General features: G+C 37.2%; 1 protein-coding gene across 1 annotated transcript in view; it reads right to left on the reverse strand.

The window, feature by feature from the left end:
- The window catches only part of Gmds (GDP-mannose 4,6-dehydratase), a 472,970-nt gene that overhangs the window by 186,757 nt on the left and 272,033 nt on the right, over window positions 1-14,180 (reverse strand). The gene's annotated exons all lie outside the window — the stretch shown is intronic.

A 14,180-nucleotide genomic window follows, 5' to 3' on the forward strand; every position in this document is an offset into this window, starting at 1 on the left:
GCTTTTTAAATTTAAATATATAAATCAAAATTAAGTAAAATGAAACCATCAACTCCTGCTACAACAGCAATATTTCATGTGTTCCAAATTTACACTTGGCCAGCAGCTACCAGATGAAATGGTGCAAATAAAGAACACTTACATTATCATATAAAAATCTACTTTAGTGATTTTAGATCAGGCATTTTCAGTCTCACACTACTGACATATCAAATAACTTTGTTATGGTATCTATCATGTGTTCTTTTCTTTTCCTTCTTTATTTTTGTTCAGTGTTGGAGATTGAATCTAGAGCCTCTCACATGCTAGGCTAGGTTCTGTCACTGAGTCACAGCCACATTCCCCTGTTTTACACAATCCACTCTCTAGGTGTTAAGAGCATCAGCTAGTAGTGACAGTAAAAATGTCTCTAAACATTCATTGACCCTATTTCCCCAATCCACTGAAAATCACCCTTTAACCTATAGATATGAGGATATCTCTTCATTAGGTTTGTACTCCATAGAAACAGTCACAGTGCCTGGTATAACACAGGGATCAAATGCTTATTTAGGAATAAGATGGACGAGCAGAAATACAAGTCTAAGAAATGAATCCTTTGTACTCTACCATTGCATTTTAGTGATTAGGAATAGAGAATTACTACCGCTTCTTTCTTACAATTATACATAAAAATTACTCAAATACTTCAGGAAATGTGCCATTTTTCATTTATATCTACAAAACGATTTACAAAAGCATTATAATTTTTTTACGTTATTTGAATGGAACTCCACAAACATAAAAGGTGATGACCCTATTGGGTTTATTTTGCCAGTATAGACATAGGTTTAATGTTTTCAAATTAGAATGATCCAGCAGTTATTTTGTTAAGGGCTTTGGTAAATTGTTTCCTGACTAGCTATAAAGGTATTGTTGCCATTATAGGATTAGAGGAAGCAAATGGTTTTCTTCCCTGCAAGATCAATGTAGTGGCTGCACTGGCCTCCTGAATAGTATGTTGAATCTCAGGATGAACAGGTTTCCTCATGTTAAGATTATGGAATCAAAAGAGAATGCAGTGTCCATGTCCTTCTGCCATTTGTGATGAGCAATATGATACCTTAAACTCTGCATGTGATGCCTACCAATATGCTAGTTCATTTCTTCAGTAAAATGAAAACTCAAAATAATTCATCCTATAAGACTGACAGAAGGGAATGGTCTCTACAAACTTTGAAAGACTAAAGCACAGTTCTAAATGTACTGAACTTGTAGGTATGGCTATATAGCATTTAGCAAAAGGACAATGGAAGAGCATCAAGGAGAATTACAAATCCTAGATGAAGCTCTTAAGGAAACATGATTTAATAAAACAAAAGCAAACCATGTCCCTCAGAGTATAGCAAATGACAGTTTTTATTTTATTGCTGCATTCTGAGGATTCACCTGAATAAAAATGTCCTTCTCTGATTAAGCTTTTGGTGAAATCTTGAAAGCTCTTGAAGTACTTGTAGGGAATGTTTTAGAAGCTGAAGTCTTTTTCTAGAGGTAAGTTGGCATACTACAAAATCACTTGTTCCATCTTGGGACAGTCTAGCCCAAACCCACAATGGCCATCCCAACAAGGTCTGTACTCAGCCAGGCACAAGGCCATGGGTAGTTTTTGTTTTTTGTTTTTTTCTTTTTGCTTATGTGGTGCTGAGGAATTGAACCCAGGGCCTCAGGCATGCAAGGCAAGCGCTCTGCCACTGAGCCACCTTCCCAGCCCCTCCATGGGTAGTTTTTATAATGTTTCCCCTCACCCCCATTTCTCTATCATGAGAATATTTATAATAATTAATTCTAAGGAAGAGTTTCTTTATGGTCAGAGCTGATATACCCCAGAACAAAAAGCCATAAGGTAGATTAGAAAACTCCTAAGATATTTTATGAATATATGAGCACTACAATATATATGGTTTAGCTAGAACCAAATGAACATTACAGTGTAGAATAAGAAAATCCCTAGAGGTTAGTTTTGTCTGTAGCATTTTGACCTTAAGGTGCAAGTGGTGACCTTTTCTTCTGTCTGAAGGACAAATAGATGCACTGGTGGCTGGTCCTGGAATGCTGCCTACTGACTTTTTGCCTATCATACAGCAAGAACTTGGCTATTGAGGACTGGGGATGAAAACACAGGAAAGTGGAAAAGGAAAAGTGAAGGTGGAGAGCCAAAGACTCTCCAGGCTGAAGAACAGTCTACCATATGATTGTTAGAGCTTGACTGCAAACACTTAGTAAGGAAATAAAAAAGCTAACCAAGTGAAGTTGTCCCATTTCAGAAAGTACATTTGCAAAATGCTTTTAAACACTCACATGAACTTAGTTACTTTCTCCTTTTTTAGTAGCGCTTCATCTGCTACAGAACTAGAGGTGTGAGGTGCACAATGAACTTTATCAGACTGTGTCTCTGTGGCTACTTTCCAAATCATACATTTCCCTAGCAAAAATGTTCAAGCTACAAGAGGAAGGAAGTCCTCGGCTACTGAAGATCATTAGCGGTGCTGAGTACAACCACTGTCAGTTCCTTGGGGTTGGCCTCTGATCACTCATACAAAGGACGGAAAATTGCTGGCGCTGCTGGCCCCGTGCCCAGCTCACCCAGCAGTGGAGCATATGAAAGCTGCTGTTTTTCTCCCCTAAACTAACATACTGGAAAAGGGGCAAAGGGTGGCGGGGACCCTCAGGCACATTAATCAGCAAGGGAATCGGCCAAATGTCACCTCCTGCTGGGCTTCACTGCCAAAACTACATGTGTCAGTGACTCCCAGAAAAGGGGAGGTCCCAAAATAACACTGGACGCATCAAATGTCCTCCCTTCCTTCATATGGAAAGCACATCTCTGAGGTGTCAGGATAAAACATGAGAACAGCATCTGTCCTCAGAGACCAGCAAGAGTGATTCACTATTTCATGGCACAAAGAGGGGAGGAGGACACTGTAATAAAACTTTATAAGGTGAAAGTTAAATCTGAATGCAGTTCACATTTTTTTTTAAAGTTTCTTTTTTTGGTCTTTTCTTCCTTTCTCTTTTCCTCCCTTTCCCAGGGGAACATTACACGATGCAATTAAATGACAAATTACTCAAGAGAGAAATGTTTAGACTCAAGACAAATCTTTGTGCAGAAAACAAAATTTCACACTCCACATGTATTTCGAATAACCTAGCTTTCCCAGCACTATAACCAAGATTGTTTAAGGAACAATATTCAGATGAAATAGTAAGCTGAAAAATCTTAATCATTTAACTGTAAGATAATTTATGGAAGTAGAAATTAACAGCAGAAGCAAGTTGCTCCTTAAAAAACAAAGTAAATCATTTGGCATTCAGCTAGTTTTTCTGTATATTTAGTCAGTATATAAATGGAAAATAAGCTTTTCTGAAAAATCCCAATGCATATCTTCCATCAAATCCTGAAAAGTAGCCCAGGATTCTTCCTGAATGAAGATAATATTCTTCCTAGAAATGAATATATGTACATACAAACAGCTAAATCATCAAAGCAAACCTAAGGTTTTAGCTAAAGTTTACAAAAAAGTTTCAGGAGAAATTATTAAGGGTTAATATTTTAGTATCTAGTAGTCACAAGGAAAACCAGGTAAGTTACAGATTCTCAGGTTAAAATGTTTGACAGATTTGACATTAAACTACCTGATAATAATTTAATCAATTAGCAAGAAAGTAAAAGACACTAGGCTACAGAACATTTAAATCTAAGCGATTCCATTTAAAATATTCTCAGTGGTGGAGGGGGAGTTGGGATATGTTTGATATAATTTCCATTTGGCAGAGTAGATGAGACCTGTAATGCAGCATTTCCGTGAGCAATTGTTCTGAGGTCCTGAGGGCACTGGGGGTTTCCCAAATGTTAAAGGAACTTTGATGCTATACATTGGCTTCAGTTAGGATCTATCTTTGCTTAGTGTCTGACATTCACGTGGAAAATCAGCAATTCCCACTTCTATTAAGTAACAAAACACAATAGAATTCTTTTTTTAATTGTAAAAATACTGTACAGAGAGGTTACAATTACATGGGCAAGATAATGAGTACATTTCTTATCAAGCATTGTTACCTCCTCCTTTGTTTCAGAATTCTTTATTTACAATGCACCCAGTATTTGCTTTCTAACATACAATTTACAAGATATTCTGTTCTTAAATAAAACTGATTGAAGAGCTATTCATTTTTGAACTATAGCATATGCAGTAATTCCCAAATAATGACTCATAAACTTAAACGATTTCATTAAGATAGTTAAACTATCCAAAACTACCTGCATTTGCTCTCTCTAAAACACTATCTGTACAATCCTCCTTTCTTCTGTGATCAGAAAGCCAGAGTTAATTCTTATTTTCCTTCCCCACTGCATTTTTTACATTTTTGGTAGTGTTGAAATTTGAACTCAGGACTTGCTTGGCAAGTACTCTTCAGCTAGCCCTTTTTAGGGCTTAAAAAAAAAACCCAAAACAACTTGTTTGTTTAGGCACTTATACAATAGTGGGGTTGAATTTAGGGCCTTGCAATTGCTAGACTGGCATAATACTAAGGAGCCACAATTGCACCCTGTTTTTCACTAGTTGTTGTTGTTATTATCATTTTGTGCCTATCCTGGGGCTTGAACTCAGGGCCTGGACACTGTCTCTGAGCACTATACCACTTGAGCCATAGTTCCCTTTCCAGCTTGTTGGTGGTTAATTGGTGAGCAGTCTCAAGGACTTTCCTCCTGAATGTAGCTTTGAACATTGATCCTCAGATTGCAGACTCCAGAGTAGCTATGATTACAGGAATGAGCCACCACCAAGTTCACTGGTTATTTTTAAACTAGGGTCTTGCTTCCTACCCAAGTGTTCACCTGGCCCACTTTTCATGGCTCTTGGGCCACCATACCCAGCTTCTTTTTATTCATGGAGACAGTCTCCTATACACTTTTCTGCCCAGGCTACCCTCAAGCCACGATCCTTGCCGTCTCAGCCTCCCAAGTGGTAGGATGACAGCTGTGACCCTCTGGTGCCTGCTCCCACTACCATTTTTTTTATATTTTATTTTATTTTTGTGAACACACTGTACAGAGGGGTTACAATTACATGGGCAGGATAATGTGTACATTTCTATCAAGCATTGCAGCCTCCTCCTTTGTTTACCCTTCACATCCCTTCCCAACCTCCTCCCCCACCCCCACCCTCCCACTACCATTTTAATGTTATACCATGTATAATATTTTAATTTTGTTATTTTTGACTCTTTAAACTTAACATCTCTGAGAAGTATTTCAATTTCATGGCAAATGTTCTGGCACTTTTCTATAGCTATAAGCAAACCACATTACGGATTTGTCATTTTTTAAAAAACAGTTTATTTTTATTGTTATTGTAAAGATAATGCACAGAGGGGTTTATTTACATAAGTCAGATAATGAGCAAATTTCTTTTTGAACACTGCCACTCCTTCTTTCAATTTCTTCCAGTTTTTTCCCTCCTGCCTCCGGCCCCTACAACATGTAAAGTTCATTTGCACAGTGTCGGTGAATATCACTGCTGCATTTGTCCAATCTTTGTCCCATCATCTGTGCTCCCCCTTTTCCTCCCCCAAACAGATAAATTTACATACAAAAGGTACAGAAAGCAAAAACAGCAACAAAGGAGAAACAAAAACAAAAAACAAAATACCTCTTGTTTCCATTTCTTGGAGTTCATTTTGATAAATGCCATTTCATATTATCACAGCTATTGAGCCTTCCTGATCCTCTGCTAAAAATATCCTTCTTTGGTCTCACTATGTGAATCTCTAGAACCCTGTATCATCTATCATGTCCAAGTGTATTTTTTTTTGTCTTTTACCAGCCAGTGTGTCACTCACAGATTTATAGGCACATTCTTAAAATTTTAAAATATAAGCATTAATTAGCTTTCTGTTGTACAGGCCACCCCTACTCCAATAGAAAAAAAAAAGAAAAAAAAAAGAGAAAAATATTTTTGGACTTCTAAATCTTGCTATGATTCTGTTCTGTGGCTCTAACTCAATATGTCTTAACTTTGGTCTGTAATCACACTTTTCATTTACCTTATTGTAGTCATCAGTGTTATACCCAATAGTGTATTCTATTTTTAATTTTATATTTTTTCTTGCTCATGCTGGCATTTTACCACTTAAGCCATGCCTTCAGGGAAAATTTATATATTTAAGTAGTATTCATCAATATTCTAAGAACCTAGTGTGGGTGGAAAAATGTTTTTTGAAATTGACAGAATCAGCTAGGAATTCATAATGTTATTAGTGAAATAGCAAAAGACATGGCTTAAGAAAGCCCAGAGTAAACCAGATGTCCAAATAATAGCTGCCTAAACTTAGATGTTCCTCAGGAAGCTAGTAAAAAGAAAATGTTTAGCCAGGCTCCAGTGGCTCATCTTTAATCATAGCTACTCAGGAAACTGAGATATGAGAATCTCAGTTCAAAGTCAACCTAGGTCAGCAAAGTCCATGAGACTCTTATCGCCAAACAATCACCAAAAAAGGCAGAAATGGAGTTGTGGCTCAAGTGGTACAGTTCTAGCCTTGAGAAAAGGAAGCTCAGGGAAGAGTGCCCAGGCCTTGATTTTAAGCCCCAGTAATGGCACTAAAGAAAAAAATAAAGAGACAGAAGAGGAAAGGAAAAGAAAAGCTTACTGGATGGAAGAGAAATGAGAAAGAAAAGGGAGTGGTAGAATGCTGCTGAGTGCTATATGCTATAACAGGTGTGAATGACATGAATAGTAGAAGACCAGAACCTATGTTTGGGGGCCAATGGACTGTTTTCCTTGAGAACAAGTCTTCATTGGTTATAGGACATGAGGAATATGCCAGATGAAGAGCTCACAGGAACAAATGGCTAGGGACAGGGTGGAATGCCTTATATGAATGAGGGCAGAGTCTAAAGAGCAGGCTACCATCTCTATTTTTTAGAGCAGTGAATGCAAATTTCTAACAAGAACCCAGTATTCTTTGGGAAAAATAGTTAAGTAAAATTTTGGGAATTTCATTGTTTTTAACAGAATATAAAACAAAGCAGAAATAAAAGGAGTTATGCAAATACATGTTAATAATAAACCTAGTAATATTCACATTTTAATTACTAAATTAGATTTCTATTTTTAGGCTGTAAGGCTTAATTATTTTATACAACTTTAGACTTTTTTCTGTATTTCTTAGTCAAATAATAAGTACAGGTGAGGGGGTAAAAATCATTTGAATGGTTGATGGTGAGAAACCATAAATAAAATTTTAATAGGTATCTTTAGGAAAATAATTCTTTAAGACAGCAATTTGATAACATGATTAAACATAACTATTACATCAAGGAAGATAAGGCTATCAGTTTAACATTCAAGAGGGATAGGGAGTTTTTCATTTGCTCTATCTTAAAATAAATATCAAATATATTTATATTAAAATAAATATTTTGAATATATACTTTTGACTCTGGTATCTCATTAGGCCCAGTAGATTCAAGTCTCTTTTCCTAGTGGTTCTGTTGTCACTGAAAAGCTGCCTAAACTTGAACTCTTGATTTTGACACAAAGCCACAGAGGTTGAATTAAATGCTCAGAGAAGCATACACATTACATCATCAGCAACTTAACAACTTCAGTTAAGCTGAGAGAAGCCTAAATATTGTGCCCTCTAATTGTGTTTTTGGTTAACTGTTCCAGTGTGTATTATATATACATATAATATGATATGTATATATACATATAATACAAATATATATATCATATTTAATTTTAACTGTATTACTATATAAAGGTATTTTAGAGTTTCACTGACTCTGCAAAGCTTTTGGAGAGTGCCACTGTGTATTTTATGCTACAATAGTTCATGTCTTTAATAGAATGAAATCTGCTAGCTACTTTCTCATTATGAAAATAGCCTAGGTAAAGGAGATTTGGTGAAAAGTAGCTGAGGAACTGGTTACTTAATATGTGCTTCTTAATGAATTTTGTTGAGTTCAGTCTTTTCTCTTATAAAATTCTATGTACTCACAGAATTATTATTATTATTTTTTGCGGTCATGGGGCTTGAACTCTGGGCCTGGCCCTCAGCTCTTCAGCTCAAGGCTAGCGCTCTACCACTAGAGCCACAGAACCACTTCCAGCTTTTTCTGCTTATGTGGTGCTGAGGAATCAAACCCAGGGCCTCATGCATGCAAGGCAAGCACTCTACCACTGAGCTACCTTCCTAGTCCAGAATTATTCTTTTGAGTGAAGCTCTCCTTCAGAATGGAGGACACCTGAATTACATAAATTTCTAGCACAAAGTTACATTTTCTGTGAAGAACAAGAGCTGTCAGGAAGAAGGTAATGAAGAAGAATAGTGAAGACAGGGGGATTTAATGATATCCAGCTGCTACTCTATGTTACTTGCTGATAAGACTTTGTTTTAAGTTTACAATAGAGAAAGATTGGGCAAAGGCTAAAAATTCATATACAGGAAGTACAAGTCTTTATATTTCATTTGTTAAGTTTCCTTTAACTCTTGCAATTATATTCCTAACAGTTTTACCTTTCAGAATGTTCAAATGTGCTGCTTTAGAGCCTTAAAAATAAAATTTAAATTGTACTAGAGAGAACAAAAATATTGTACCTTAGGGAAAAGACATTTAACCCATTTGAGCTTACCATATGTTAGATAAGATAAACCTAGAAAAGCAGAAGATTGTTAAATGCTTACTATAATTGTATGTCATTACTGTGGTGATTTTTCAACACTAACAAAAGGACAAGGGCTGATAGAGTTCTTCTCTAATGAAAGGGTAAGTACTAATTTCTTCTATATTTACTTATTTAAATTTAGGTGGTCCTAACGTTTGAATTCAGGGCCTAAAGCTTGATAGGCAGTCACTCTACCACTTAAAGCCACTCTTCATAATATAGAAAGTTTTTTTTTTTTTAGTCTTTGAAGAATGTAAAACTCCGAACAAATTATACCTTATCTAGGATTTAGATTATTTGCATACATGATGCTTAATGTTATTATCAAAGTACTCATGAGTATGGGGCATTCCTGGACTATACCAGGGTAGAAATACAGTATTATTAACCTATGTCTGGTAAAGGATGTCCCTGGGAAAATTCTCTATGGGAAGCAGTCAATGAAGACTCTTAAGAAAGAACTTTAGCCTTTGAAATGAGAATACTGAATGGACTGCAGAGATCCAAAGAGTTAAAGAAATGCTGAACTCCCAATGTTCTTCCAGGCTAAAGAAGCCTTCCTGGCAGGGGTTCCTTTCCCAGTGAATGAGTAAGGCCCAGGATGCATAGCTGGGCCTTGTGTACTTTCCCACAGGTCTGAACAGGATCTGCAGCTCAGCACTGCTTGGAGAGGAAGGCCAAGCAAGCCTCACAGGGGAGTAGACAGTCCCAGGCTCCACTGCCCACCAGGCTCTCTGAAGAGCCTGATAAAGAAAAGGAGTTCTTTTTAATATTTTTTAAGGGCAAAAGTTACATGTGGGTCAGTGGCAGGTACCTCTCTGGAGGCATTTTATGTTATTGGTGCAAACCTCCCACAAGTTGAACTTAAAGGAATGTTCAGTCCTTGCAGGAAGTCTCCAGACACAGGAAAAGCTAATAAAAATGAAAAGGGAGGAGGCTATGCCCTCCTTCCCCAACTGGGCTGCTACAACATCTCACATTACAAATTTGCAAACTAATTACTTAGAGCCAGACATATTTTTTAAAGATTTCCCTTCGCAACTAAATGAATACAGAGAGATTCAAAATAGAGTACTTGGCTCCAGACTTAGATAGGGCTCTGAATTTAAAAGTCTAATTAAAATGAATCCTGTTTGCCATGTAGTTCTCTCAAACACTAGCATTATTGAAATTACTCCTAACAACTTAATTGATTTAACCAATACCTCAAGTAAAGATTATGCAGTAATTAGTTCAGCCTGCAGAAGCCAGTATATTAGGGATGACGAGGTTTCCTATAATGGCTCTGGCTACTTTTTTCTACATGAATTTATCTCAATTCTAGGTTTAATAATTTTTCTTTAAAGGTACAGCAAAGAAAACAAACTATCAGAAATCGTTGAGATGCTAATTTGCATGCAGTGATTTCTGAAGAAAGGGATTTCTTTTCTACCTCTCTCTCAGAAAGGGGAAAGGGGAGATGGCAGCACTTTGTGAGTCATCCTTTAGAACAGCATTCCAAGTATGATTTACTTAATGTAGCCCTATAAATCACCTAATGTGCAAAAATAATCTCAAGATCTGCATGTAAACATAGCTATTAAAATACTACAATTACTGTGTATGCTTAGTGTTCTAAGGCATATCTCATCTTAGGGTAAACAGCTTTTCTCTCAGGTGGGGCATCTAAATTAGCGTCCAAATTCCATGTCCATCTAAGACTGCTGAATTTGTGACACCACTGTATTATCTAAGTATAAAGGCAAATGTGAAAGGAAAGGGACAATTACATACTTTTTTAGCTGAGATCTTTTGCCTTCAACTTGCTATACTGGTTTTGAAGTCTAATTTATTTAACATTGTAATTGGCACCACTTGACAATTATTAATCACATAGAAATTTTTAGCTAAGCAAAAATAAAATGTTTTCTGACCATATTTGTTTTAGAGATTTGCTCTGTGACAGCACAGGGCATTTATTTTTAAATAAAAATTGAGCCGGGGATTTGGATATACATACCTTTTGGTAATACTTATTTTTGGCTTAAGACTTAACTTTGTGTAGTGTGGTAATTGGTAACTGTAGCAATCATCCTCCCGATTAGTACTGCATTAAAAACTGTAAACCACCTACAATTACTAGCCTGATCCCTAACCTCTATAAGGTGGTAATCCAGTATTGGTTGTTAGCTGTCAAATTTATTTCCCTTTGGTGAAATATACCCTGCATTTAATTAGGAGTCATTCTTGATACTTTATGGAGCTGAGCCCAAGCACTGTGGTTTTGACATTTAACCCCTGACCCTTAAATATTTACCAGCTTTTAAACTGGTTGTGTACAATTATCCCTTCAAGTATATATCAGATCCGTCATTCTGACCATTGTAGTCAATTCCAAGTCAGATGTATTATTCTGATGCTGGAATTGGAAATATAGTTGTGATGTTTCACAATGATCTCCATTAGGCAAAGCTGCAATCACTTTTTGCTAGCTGCCACTCACAGAAGAAGCAGGGTGGGCTGCTGTCAGGAGTCACACTGCTGAGCCTGACACACAGGAAGTGGAAAGAGCGAACACAGCTGCTCTTTGAGCTCTGGGTAGCTCATTGATGTTTTAAAACCAGTACCTTCAACTCACAATCACGAAAGGGATATTTCTGGAATCATTTCCTTGGTTTGCTTGAAATCAGCTTCATTGAGATATGATTTGGGAGATGGTGTGTATGTATGTATGTGTTTGTGTGTGCGCATGCACACACACACACATATGTGCGCGCGTGCATTGGACCTAAGGCTTGAACTCAAGGCCTGGGTACTATCCCTGAGTTTTTTGCTCAAGGCTAGCACTCCACTAGAGAGACACAGCTCCATATCTGGCTTTTTTTCCCCAGTCATTAACTGAAGATAAGACTCTCACAGACTTTCTTGTCCAGGCTGGCTTTGAACCTCAGTCCTCATATCTCAATCTTCTGAGTAGCTAGGATTACCGGATCACTGGCAGCTTGCCAGGAGATATATTTTTAAGCTTTTTTGATTTTTCTAGGCAGGCTCTGTTGGCATAAAATTTCCACAGCACTTAACATACTAGAAATATTCTTTAGATGCTAGATGTTTTTAATGTCTTTTAATTCCAAAGACTGGAAATAAAAGGTCTCATTAGTCAATATCCAGTTTTAAAAGATAACATTCTGAATGTTGTTACATTCACACACTGCAGGACTTTTACTGGAATAAGCCCCAGATTTTCTCAGACAGCATGGCCATCTTCTGCTCTGCCTGCTCTGCAGGCTTCTAGAACCACATATAGGATGCTATGTACATAGTAAGGGCCTTAGTAACTCAGTAGGGGCCTCAGTATGGCATAGCAGTGGGAAATGTTCACTAGGTTCATGCAAGTAGAAAGATTATTACTGGAAGGGAGATGAAATCAGAGACAGAAGAACAAAAGGATATATTCCTGGTATCTCTTATAAACCTACCCTGGTAGAGCAAGAGAGGCTAGGGAGCTATAGATGTATGTGGTGCTAGTAGTGAGCCCATAGCTATTCAAAATTAGAGCCAGATGCTAGGCTTTGGCTACTTTTGGAAACCCATCTTTGGGTCAGCTGCACTTCCAATTAGAAGTGGAGGCTCTGGGCACTAGTTACCATCTGACACAGAAGCCTCCTCCAGAGGGGAGCCAAAACCCACATATGAATCAGCTAGATTTGGAAAAAAAAAAAAAGAAGACAGAAGTCTCTAGAACAGCCTAATGTGTGATCTGAAATGCAAACTCAGTTAAGTGTTGAGCATGGTTAAATGCCTCAGTGGCAACTTGGTGCTTCCTAGATGTGGCCATCACTGATCCTCTGAGGGCAATGCTGCATTGTCCAGACACACAGTTTGAACAATACAAGCTGCAGCTAGATTCATGGGCTGGAAGAGGAGTGAAATTTCTTTCATTTTCCCAAGGAAGACATACTGGAATGTAGTACATAGAATTTAGGTATCAGAGACTCAAGATGCTTCTTACACTTAAAATTCCTTGGAATTTCTTTTTCAAATTTTAGTAAGTAATGTTTTAGCGATTGGGAAAGATTCTAAAATTTAAAACAGAGCTTAAAAATAGTCCCCCTTCTGCAGACTTCTGCCTTTAGAACATCCCAAAATATTTCCAAGTGTTTCTTGTTTATAGTTTGATCTTAAATTCAAAGGTGAACCTTACTGTTTTAGTCATTTGTAAGAAACATGATACTGGAAAATAGTATATTTCCTCTCAACTTCTAACTGCAAAGGGAAACTCATATGGAACCCAACAAAGTTACAAATAGCTGATAATCAAATGTTGTGGCTTCTGAGACTGAATTTTACTAAAGAATCAATGGCGCAGAAAACTAAAAGTCAACAAATCTTGTATTTTCGATCCTTAATGAAATCTTGTTGCTTGTTTTAAATGTTACTACAAACTGGAAACCAGAAGCTTTGATGTTAGAATAAGGAACAGATTTAAACAAAAAAATCAATATTGGCATTTATTTACCTGCTTCAGTGTCACTGCCATAAAAATTTTTACTGATCATATAGGTAAAACGTGTATACATGTGTATGGCAAGGGTTGGGGGAAAGACAGTGAGAAAGGACACCAATAAAGGTCATTACAAGGACCTGAGTACATGGGACTTGTTCAGAACTTATCACTTAACTGGTTTCTTTTCATTCCTTTTTGTTCTACTGCTCAGGAAGTCCTGCAATGCTGCCCCAGAAGTACTGTTCTAAATGCCATTTCCTATCCATTTTCCTACCATTGTCTTAATTCAAGAGACTCATCCTATCTGGTCTAGACACATCTATAATTGAGTGGTGTTCACTCTTGGGTATAACACACCCAGACTTCTTTCTCAAGCCCATCTCCCATTATATTAACTATATATACCCATATATTTTGGGAGTTTTCTCCAAAAGATCCTGTTAGTTCATACTTCTGAACTTTCTGCACATACTGCTCCTTCAACTTGGCTTCTTCTTTTCTTCTTCCAACTCTATTCTTCCAAATTCAGCATGAAAATCTCCTCTGAAACATCATCTGAGGTGGGCTTGTGGGCCAAGTGTATTCTCATGATCTCAGTGCTTAAAGGATTCCCCATATAGCTTAGAAGTTCATCCTCACCTTTGTTTGGAGCAATCCATTCCTCTGACTGGCAAATAGTCCAACTATAGCCAGAGAGATCAGGGTAGAGGCCTGCAAAGATTCCTCTCCAAGCCAGACTAGATCCCTCTATTTCTCTAGATGGAGAACACAGTTTTGGCTGCTCTTAGCAAATAGTCTATAGGCATAACTTGTAAGCATAGAGAAGAGGCAGCCTGGATGAGCTTACAGGAGGGTCTGGCCAACATATATCATATGGTTAAAGCAAATATATTTTCTGCTACTTGAAGGAAACAAAAAAATATCCTAATTTGTTGGGAGGAATGAATAAACTGTCTAGCTTTTCTTGCTTTCAAAAGCTGCAATGA

The sequence above is a fragment of the Dipodomys ordii genome, unplaced genomic scaffold (assembly GCF_000151885.1).
Source record: "Dipodomys ordii isolate 6190 unplaced genomic scaffold, Dord_2.0 Scaffold32, whole genome shotgun sequence".
Classification (NCBI taxonomy): domain Eukaryota; kingdom Metazoa; phylum Chordata; class Mammalia; order Rodentia; family Heteromyidae; genus Dipodomys; species Dipodomys ordii.